Here is an 11,512-nt window from a genome sequence, read left to right as displayed (position 1 = left end):
GCTCAAGGGAAGTTGATGTTTTGAAGACATAGGATTTTGTTTAAATCCTCACTTTCTCATTTTTTAGCTGCATAAACATGGGCTGCTTACTTGGTTTCTGAAAGTGTCAGTTTCCTCATCTATAAAACAGGCACACTAATAGCACCTGCTTTACAAGGTTGTTATGAGGGTTTGATGAGAGTTGGTGCCTGGTACAGAGCAAACATTCAATACCATTTTTCTTAAAATTTCTTCAAAACATTGTACTTACTACATGATAGCAGATAATTCTCTAGCAGAGCCAGTCAGAAAATACAGATTAAAAGTTAGAAACAGTTTGAAAAATACATGCATGAGTTATTCTTGGATATTAGAATGTCAGTCATTCCAGCAAGCATTTTTACATGTCTACTCCTCTGCTCTGCTCTAGGCTGTACTAACCATGCCCATGTTTTGTGGATATACTTACACCTGGTGGCCGAATGGACTTCACTTGTTTCTTTTGTTGGAGATGAAAGAATGGATTGAGAAAACCATGACTCTGACCTAACACGGATGGATTTGGGGATGCTTGTTCTATGTTTCCAAGGCATTAAAATGTGAGTAGACTATTACTAAATTAAAATATTTTTCATTTTCTCCAAGCAGAGAAATAACACAGCCCATGTAGGTTTGCCTAAATTCAGAACTCCAGGAAAGTACAGACCTTCATCGTGAATATTCTCCCTCCTCATTTCTTTGGCCTGACTTCAACTCTCTGAGTTAAATGAAGCCAATTTATTTGGTGAGGATTTTAATAACATATTAATTACAATCAGATTGAAATCTAATCACTCACTCCCTGAGACTGGCAGATATTGGACTATTTATATATACTCTCCACCCTCTCAGTCTGACCTACTTTGACAGTTCAATTAAACCAATTGACTTCTGAAGTTTGTTTATGAAACGGCTGGGGAATGCCGACTCTTTGGGGTGTTTGGCATTTGTACAACGCACTATTTAACAAGTCCCCTCAGTGCATTTCTTGAGCCCAGAAAAATGTCACTTTCTAACCTGTTAAGCAAATCACAGTTGAGTCACAAATGGAGAAACGAGGTGTGTTGGTCTGTGTTTGCATGTTCACTCGGAACATATATGTAGTGCACACACATGATTTCCTCATAAAGAACAAAAGAGCTCTTTCTGCATGAAACTTGATTGCTGTCAGTCTGTAGTTCTAAATTTCACATAGCCTGAATGGGGTTAGTTTATGTGATTAATTGCTTAAGTACGTTTTTGTTCATTGTTCATTTATCCAACAAATATTTATTGAGCACCTACTATGCCACAGGTGCTGTAGTAAACTCAGGAGATAAACAGAAAAAACACACACACCCAAGAACTCTTTCTGGAAAAGCCCTAGACTGATGTTGAGTAAATTATCAGATGAATGATTTACTAAGTATAAGAGCCGTATGTGCTATAAAGAAAAAAACACAATCATTTCTTTTATTTAGAAGTTTTAACTATTACATCCTTCTATTATTAACATTTCCCTATCCTCCAGTGTACATGTATCCCAAGATTCTCTTGTTTGAGCTACACTGTTAGGCCTAATACATGTAAAATATATGAAAAATGAATTTTCAAACCTTTAATAAAATATTTTCAGGCGAATAATAATGTGTATGCAATGCTATTGTTCAGAACTGGTATATAATTACATACCTTTTCACTGCTAGCTGAAATGTCAACAGTTGTTAATATTATCACCACTAGCTCTTCACAGTCTCTGATACCTCTTGTTGCCATCTTATATTGACCTCTATCTTCTGTATTGACATCTCAGATCCCTAATGAAACTCTAGGCCCTTGAAAGGCAGGGTCCATATCTGGTTCATTATTGTGCTGCTGGGAAGATCTTGGCTAATATGTGTTGTGCTTGGCTAATATGTGTTGATTTTCTGATGCATTTCTTCCTATTTATAGCTCATCAGTGGCTGAACATCGATCAGTGGTCAGGATCATTGTCGCCCCATCAGTTAATCAATCAATGTAACATGTGTTAATTAGTTTATAATTCAAGGTTGCAAAACTGGATGCAAATCTTAAAAGGTAGTAGAATCTGGTCTTTCTGGCTCTTTGACTTTGCAGGTGAATTATCAAAGTTAAACTTTGTTGAATAAGGCTACTAACCTCATACTGCTCAGTGTCAATATAAAGGCATATTGGCTTGAGACCTGCCCACTGCCAAGGGAAACAAAGGAATACAGAAATGGCAGGTCCTAGGTGTGGATAGACTTGACTCCTTGTTAGAAGATGACAAATCTTAGTAAATACGAAGACTTGGTATATGGAAAGGTGGTTGGAATCTGATTCCTTACTTCTCAATATAAAATGTAAAATCTCCAAATCCAGTTGAGAAAAGAAGCTATTATTGCCAATTACACGTAGGCTGTGATAATCTTGGCTTCCCTACTATCCATGTAAGATATTTGTCCTATTAATCTGTTATATCCTCAAAGACATTTTCCTATTTCTTCCTGTAAGTGGATTTATACTTGCTTTATTTTTATTTAATTCAAATCTAGCTAATAAAGGGCTTATCTTAACTTTCTAATTTAGCCATAATAGTGAGGTAGGTTGGAGCAGATCAATTTCTGCATTTACCTCCTATTTATAGGCACCTACTTAGAGGCAGTATATTAGAAAGGTTAGAGCTGCCATAGCTGGTTTGACTCAGTGGATAGAGTGTTGGTCTGTGGACTGAAGGGTCCCGGGTTCCATTCTGGTCAAGGGCACATGCCTGGCTTGTAAGCTTGATCCCCAGTAAGGGGCGTGCAAGAGGCAGCCGATCAATGATTCTCTCTCATCATTGATGTTTCTCTCTCTCTCTCTCCTGCTCCCTTCCTCTCTGAAATCAATAAAAAATATATATTAAAAAAGAAAGGATAAGAGCTGTCACTTGCTAATGCCAAAATTTCTAGGTTTGCATTCCAGCTTTTTGCTTCTATTGGCTGGTTTACTGGGAAGGTGGTGAATTTACTTGTGCCTCAATACTTAGTTTATTGGATTGCCCTGAGGATTACATGAGCTAATACATCTAAAACATTTAGAAGAGATCGTGAAGAGTTCAGGGCTTATTAGCCACTGTTGTTATTACTAATATTGCTATTATTGTATAAGATATTCATGGGGTGGAATTTTGAGGATAGCACTTCCAAGAACAAAGAGACAGCCAGATCCTGCCCTCCATTTACTTCATCTCCCAGCAAAATACTGGACTGAGAGACATGTATACATGGGACAAAAAGAAGAATAAATAATATTGAATCAGTGTCCAATGTGCCCAAAATAGGGCTCTCTAGTTAAAGTTGTGTTGTGCAGTTGTGACGTAGAAAGGATGATTATCTTAGCCTCTCTGAATCTTAATTTGTTCATTTTTAAATGCCAATGATATTTTTTAAATTATTATGAATATTAAATGACTAAATGTAATTACAAATATCTGTTAGAGCATCTGGAATATATGAACTTCTAAAAAAACAAACCCACTTTTATTAGAGTTGATGTTGAGGCTGTAAGAAATTTTAGTTGAAGAGAAAGTTATCATTCTGCTGGAAATTTAAAAGTATGGATGTGGATTAGAATCCATGTGGTCTGTATGCATTCTTCAGGTACCTGTTAGCATAGAAAATAATTTCTCATCAATATATAGACAAGGAAGAAATTAGTTCTAGTCTTGTCTTTCTTGAGTGCTTGCTCTGTGGAAAGTAATTTACTAAAGGATGCGGTCTATGACTTTTTGGTCTCAAAGTAGCATGGGCTATAGTAGAAAAAGGGTCTGAGGGAAATGATGTGAAAAATGAAAAACAATTCATTCCACTTGAGAAAATTCAGAAAAAAAGGAGCCACATTTGACATGACAGTTGAGTAGATATTTGCTGACACTGGACTGGGTACATCAACTTGGTACAGACCAGAGCAGTGCTGAAAATATATTATCCACCCCTACCTGGTCTTGTGCCTAACTGAATCCAGTGATTTTCATGGGATCTGGAGCCTCCAGGCAAAGAACTTATGAATTTCAGCCCATTCATACATGGGCGTCAGGGATACCTGAACATGTATGGAGACCTATGGGGGTGGAGAAATGAGGACACAAGGACAGAAGGCTCAGAGGAGAATTCATCCAGCCTAAGCAAAGCAAAGATTTAGCTCAGTGAGCCAGAGTCTGCAATAGAGCCTGAAGGTCCTGTGGGAAAAGTGGCTTTAGGCATAAGTGCATTGTTTTTGTATCTGAAACCAGTTGAAATCAACCATCTGAGTAGTGTGTATGCTTTCTAGGAGAGGGAAGCATTGTACCTATAAATATTAAAATATTTGTAACACCTAGATGCTCAAGCCAGCTGGCTGTGGGAAAATGAGCAGAGCAGTGAGATCCAGGGGAAAAAAGGAGAGATGTGTGCTCAAGTAGACTGGAGAAAGGTGAGCATCGGAGGTGTCATAATTAGAGGTGACATTGATGCCAGCAGCAGCCAAAGGAAATGTCAGTGTCCTGGAAATGGGAAACTGCATGAATAGGTGCCATGATGATGATAAGTTTCTTTCCAGAGGAAGGCACACAGCAATGCTTCAAGAAAAGATGCAAGAAGGAGCCTGGGCTGAGCACTGGAAGTTGGGCAACTAAGCATAACTATTGCCCAGGTCTGAGAAGTTTTTCAGAGTCGGGGACTTCTGAGCTAAACTGGGGGAGTCCTGGGCAAGTTGTTCGCCCTCACCAGAAGGATTTGTAAAAATATGTAATACCAGTGGAAACTAAGATTTTATTGGAGGCAGATGACCTCAAATAATTGAGGGGCATGCGTGTGGCTGAGAGGCAGCCATTCTGCAGGTAGAAGATATCAAACTAATGAAGGCCAGACACACATGAAGTGTGACCTAATAAAGGGTGTCCCAAAATTCACGCAAGAAGTAATTTTGATAGAAAATACAGGTTTATAAATAAAAATTGTAATTTTTTATTGATTCATAAGTATACAGTATAGGGTTATGTATGGAATAGCATATCGGGTAAATGACCTTCATGGCTTTGCTGACACATACGCACTATTTTGTTAAAATTTTCCATGACCATTTTGCATAAATGTGGCTGAATTTCGATGAGGCTCATTTTCATCTTGATGGCTTGGTTAATCGACAAAATTGTCACATTTGGGGTTCAGAAAATCCACGAGTGATTGTTGAGAAACAAATGCATCCACAATGTGTCACTGTTTGGTGCGGATTTTGGGCTGGAGGGATCATCGGACCATTCTTCAAAAATGTGGCTGCTCAGGCAATAACAAAAGAGTGCGCATGTGCCAGCAAAGCTGTGGAGGCCATTTACCCGATATGCTATTCCATACATAACCCTATACTATATATTTATGAATCAATACAAAATTTACAATTTTTAATTATAAACCTGTGTTTTCTATCAAAATTACTTCTTGCATGAACTTTGGGACAACCTTTATGTATAGTATAAATTCTAGGATTATTGAGTTTCAAACACAATCTACCTTCAGTTTTCTCCTTCCAAAATATAAAAGTTGGTCCAGTGACTGGGCTGAGGATATACTTCTGTGGGACCAGAGTTGATGAATAGGATTATTACCTGACCATGAAAAACACTGGTGGAGAAACCAGGCCAAGCCAGAATTGATTAGGAAGACTAAAAGCCCAGTTGTTATGGGTAGGTGAGTATGAGGTCGAATCTGAAGCTGGGAAACCATGGATTCAAGATTGAGGACACAGAGATATGACCTTGACCTAGGGGAACAAGATAAATAGCAAACAGGTAGAAACCAATTGTCATAGAAGGAAGGATCTGTCATGGGAAGAGTGTTGATAAATTACAGACTACCAGTTTTTATTTAAGTCTCTTTTAATAGGTCAGCAGTGGGTGGTAAATGAATAGGCTACCTTGATATAAAGAGCCAGAGGAAAATTCTGTAAGTACTAGCACAGTGTTGGGAATGTAACAGGCTCTTAGCAAGTAATGACTTTCTCTCTTAATTCTTCCTGAATATGAGGGAGAGCATAATATTTTCTTGAATTGGATGCCTTGCAACTAGCTGATCTGATTCTAATCCATTCTTCCTGCTGCTTCTAGAACTATCATGTTCCAAAAATAACATTCACCTTTTAAAAATCACTAGGTATTAATTGGTGTTTAAAGAGTAAGACTCAGTAAAAAAAAATCAAACTTGTAAAAAAAAGAGAGAGAGAGTAAAACGATGGTCATCAGGGGATAGGAGATGGGAAGAAAAGATTGATAGTATTTTTTTAAGGGTACAAACATAGTAAGTGGTAAATAAGCCATAAAGTCGAAAGCAAAGTATAAGGAATATAGACAATAATATTGTGCTATAATTATAATTATATAATGTGATAAATATCACTGCAATGGCAATCATATTATAATACTAGTATATAGATATAGCAAAGTAGTGCTATATACTTTAAATTTATACAGTGTTATATGTTAATAAAAATTAAATTTAATGTAATTTTAAAATGAGAAAAAAATAAGATTCAAAATTTATAGCATTCAAGCTTTTTAAAACTTGACCTCGGCCATAAGGAGTGAATCCAGCCACTCTGTGTCATGCACCAGACATACCAACTCTCTCCTCTTTCAAAAATAAAAACTCCTGTCCCATATTTAAAACACCCCATTTTTGGGAAAGAACAAATAAGGATGAAACAAGGAAAAACAAACATAAACGAATAAACTTGACAAATAATATGGAACTTCTACATGAAGAAACAAAAATACTACTGGGAGACCCAAAATACAAACAAATAAAATTAAATACCATATTCTTGTAAGAAATCAAATAATGACGCTAACCATTCATATTTTTATTTGGTCTATGCATTTAATGTTATATCAAAACAATTTCATACATTGTTTTCTTACTGGACAAATTTAATATGAAAAAAATAAACAACAATGTCTAGGACACCATTGGCTCGATTATGGGAGGAGCTAGTCCTACAACATATTAAAACACATTATAAAGCTAGAATAATTAAAACAGTTTGGTACCCTTACATATTAGACCAATCAATGGGATATCATAGAAATTCCAGAAATAGTACCAAGTATATATGAGATTTTAAGTATGTGGTAAATGTGACATTGGTGAGGAAATGATAGATTGATTATTCAATAAATGCTGGACTACATGGGCAGTCACCTATAAAATAAAATTGGATTCATAGTTCACACCTAAATAAACTACATATTTAAACCTGAAATATGATCTGCTAAAAATATTGGTCAAAAACATGGAGAATAATTTTAAAAATTCTTTTTTAGTATGACACAAAGCCCAAAGGTAAAAGGAAAAGAATAAATTCCACCAGAAAGGTGGTTGAAATTTATATTAGAAAAACACAATAAGTAAAGTCATAAGACAAACATGAAATTCTGGGAAGTATTTGCTAATCTCATCACTGAAAAATGGCTGCAAGCTCTATAAATCTGTAAGAAATGGGCCAACTGTTCAATAAATAAACAGGCAAAGGAAAGGAACAAAGAGTTCACAGAAAAGGAAATATAACTGGCTCTTAAACATATAAAAACCTGTTTGACATCACACATCACAAAAGCAATGTAAACCAAAACTACACGAGTCTTCATATTTATCTCTTGGATTGGCAAAGGTCAAAAAGTTTGACCTGTCTTCTCATAATTCGCAAGCCGAAGTGTAACTTGGTATAACCTGTGTAAAGAAAACAAAAAGGCAATCTGTATCAAATTCCATTGCTTAATATATACCTCCCAGTTTACTAAAAGGAAAACCTTGCAACACTCCCTTGACTGTCACCCAAGTCAACAGGTGTGATTTCCTTTGGCATCGCTTAATGACATACTAACAGGGGAGTCCGAGGTAGGGCAGGCTGTAGAGTTAGCCACGTGGGGAGCACCAGGAGGTATAATTGATGAGTTGAATTTTTCCGTCTTAATTCTGGCCACAGAATTTCATCAGCATCAACACATGGAGAATGCCAAAATTGTGTATCCTGACAGCCAATGCCAGATGAGTAGGGGTCATTGTAGTAACATGTTCACTAACCATAATTAGAAACAAATTAAGACTAATGACTTTGCATATAAAGTCATTACAAGATTAAAAACAAAAGCAACCATAGGAAGGCTGTTCCTCACACGTGGACTTAAGAGCCCTGTGCTTCCATAGTTCAGTGCCATTTCCCCTGCTGCAGGTGCATGCGGTCCCTTTGCTCTTTTTTTTAAAATATATTTTATTGATTTTTTTTACAGAGAGGAAGGGAGAGAGACAGAGAGAGTTAGAAACATCGATGAGAGAGAAACATCAATCAGCTGCCTCCTGCACATCTCCCACTGGGGATGTGCTCGCAACCCAGGTACATGCCCCTGACCGGAATCGAACCCGGGACTCTTCAGTCCGCAGGCCGACACTCTATCCACTGAGCCAAACCGGTTTCAGCAAGGTCCCTTTGCTCTTTTAAAGCTTGACATCTTTGACTGAAGGCTGTGAACATTGCTCTAGCAGGAGGCCCAGTATTAGAATTGATCTTCAGTGGCTGTCTATTCACTGGGGAAGGAAAGATATCATCCTTGCTACACAATTCAGAGACATAACTAGAACACAAGGTTCTGTGGCTTTTCCCTAGACTCTGGAAGAATATGGTTTATTTATTAAGAGAAAAAGTTACTTTAGATAAATTGAATGTTTCTAATTCAATTTTTAAGTGTTGAATAATTCTATAATAATTACAAGCAATTTAGAATGATTACATTGTATTCAGTTACATTTATATATAAACCAGTGGAATAAATGGAAAGCAGAAGAGGGCAGGGTGGTTTTAAAAAGTCACAGAAATTGGATAGAGTCATAGGCACATTCAAATCTCTGTCCCCCAAAGTTGGGAGCAATGATTCAAGCTGGAGAAACTATATCAATTATCAAATTTGAAGGGTGGGTAGAGACAAAAACATCAGCAGCCCGGTGAGTGTGGAGAGAGGTTAACAAGGCAGAAGGCAGTGAGAACTGGGCCCAAACTTGACCAATTGGAGCTCTGTTTGTGGTTGGCGTTGGTAGAGGGGGAAGATGTAGAATTGGAGCAGAGACCTTTGGCCTTGGGTCTTCCACTGTTCTCAAACATTGTACCATTCTCTAAACTTCATCACTAACATCTGAAATAATGAAGTAACAAAGCCCCGATCAACTTTGAACAGCCACGATCTATTCTGACACCATTGACCATGATCTATTCTGACTTTTCATTGCTTCATCTCATTCTGAAAGACACTGTGGCAGAGCCAACCAAGATTAGTCATTCCTCTTTTGTATCTGTTTGCCCTTTAAGGAAGCATCTAGAATTTCCTAGAGAGTATAATGCCCAACAGGACTCCTGCCACAGCATTAAGAGCTAGACCTAGAACCCCTCAAGTTCTCCACAATGTAGAATATTAAAAAGTGGAAACTTTTAGAAATTTCTCCATCTTCAGGGAAACTTCTGAATATCGGAGCTCTTTATTGCTAATTGCAAATGTCCATTCTACCACTCCAGGCACTACACTTGATAGATCATCTATCTCTGTGTCTATAAACTGGGGAGGAACGTGTTTATAGCCATAAAGAATATTTTTGTGCAGGCTGCCTATAAATCCCTGAGAGAGATGAGTCCTGATGGCTAGAATGGAAATGAGAAAGCACAGGGAGAAATGCTTCTGGTGAGAGAGACATGGAGCTCATAACCAAGTGACAGTCAGTAATGGTGAATGTACCAATGAGCATTTCTTGTTGCCTTAGCATGAATTATTCCTGCAGAGAGGGAAAGAAATGGTCTAGTACCATGTAGTATTAAATTAAAAAGGACATATGACATAATACAGACTTAAATGAATGAAGGTCAAACAAGCCTGGCTCCACGCATAGCTGATTTTGATACCCCTGGCTCTAAGACTGTGTGCTTAGCACTATTTAATTCACTCACTGCATGTTGCATTCCAGAGAACTATGCCAGAAATTCTGTTTAATAGCTGACAATCAGTATTTCTCTTTGGGATGGAGGTGGAGGGTGAAATCTATTCAAGCAAATTCATCTTCCTTAACAAGCTATTAGCTGATGTCTGGGCCTTCGATTCTCCCTCGGAGTTTAGACTTTCTAAAGTGAAATTGACAGTTGCCCAAGTGGGAGTCCCCATCCCCCTTCCAATGCGAAAGCCCTGTGGGTCACTTTGAATTTCCTTACTGCTGGCTAGTTCCACATGATGTTCTAGGAAACATCTTTCCTGCCACATCCTGTTGCCCTGCTCACATTTTGTGGCCACATTCTTCAACAATCGTTATTTCCTGGGGAAATAAATTCATCATAAGCCTCTTGCAATATACCTCCAGTCCATGACACGTTTGGAATGGCATCTATTTATAGGTTGACTATAAATAGACAGCAATTTACACTCAAATAGATGTAGAGGGAAATCTGGGGTTGTAAGAAAATTTCCATTCACTCAGTATGCAGTCTGTGTGATGACTGAATAACTATGTAACTGCCATTTGTTAAGGTCTCACCTTATGTAATTTCCACTCAGACACTCCTAATTTGTGTAGAGCCTAGGGAATGATTTAAGACAGGGTAATTAATGGGAGCATAGAAGCTTTGTGTGTGTGTGGGGGGGGGGGAGGCAAAACAATTTTATTTCTTTTCTTTTTAAAAAATGTCTGAATAGTGAGACCATATTTTTTCTCCTTTAGGCCCCCCACCGCCGCCCAAGATTGCAGTCTTCTTATTAAATTAAAAACATTGAGGATATGTTTTCCCTACTAAGAAAATGTGATCTAAATCATAAACTGCATGCATACTTTGGTCACCCCTAAGAATCATAAATTAGTTTCAACCTGGGCTGGGTAATATGAGCTTGTGGCTTTGGGAATGGGAGAAAAGGCAGGTAATAGTTGATGGGGGACTTTGATTGTATAGAGTCTACTAGTAATCACTTCTGTTCAAAAAAATCTCATCTAAAATGAGATTGTTTCATCTCTAAGCTTCCACCGGAATTTACAGTGATTAGTTCAAATGAATCAAAATTGCTAAGAATTGACTATTATGAGAAGAAATCTACAGAGAGTTTTATTAAACTAATGCAATGAATGCTGTTATTTAGCTCAAACAGAGAAGGGGAACATTTACTTAACCCAGTAGTTTCAGATAGAATTACACACATATATATCATGTGTATTTTTTTGTGTTGGAAGAATTAAAATAAAAAAGAATTGCTCAAATGGTACTGAACCTAGTATCATCATGCCAAAAACATCTTGAGATCTTGTAGAACAGTGCTTTTCAAATTTTAATGTTCTATGAATCACCAGGGGATCTTGTTAAACTAAAGATTCCGCTGGATTCAGATTTGCTGGTTTTGTACCAGTGATACTTTAAGTAGTGAAATTGTAGGGCATCTGGATTATGATTATGAAAACTAATTACCACTGTATGGGGATAAGCTAGT

The sequence above is a fragment of the Myotis lucifugus genome, unplaced genomic scaffold (genome assembly GCF_000147115.1).
Source record: "Myotis lucifugus unplaced genomic scaffold, Myoluc2.0 scaffold_92, whole genome shotgun sequence".
NCBI classification, from domain to species: domain Eukaryota; kingdom Metazoa; phylum Chordata; class Mammalia; order Chiroptera; family Vespertilionidae; genus Myotis; species Myotis lucifugus.
This window is presented reverse-complemented; position numbering follows the sequence as displayed.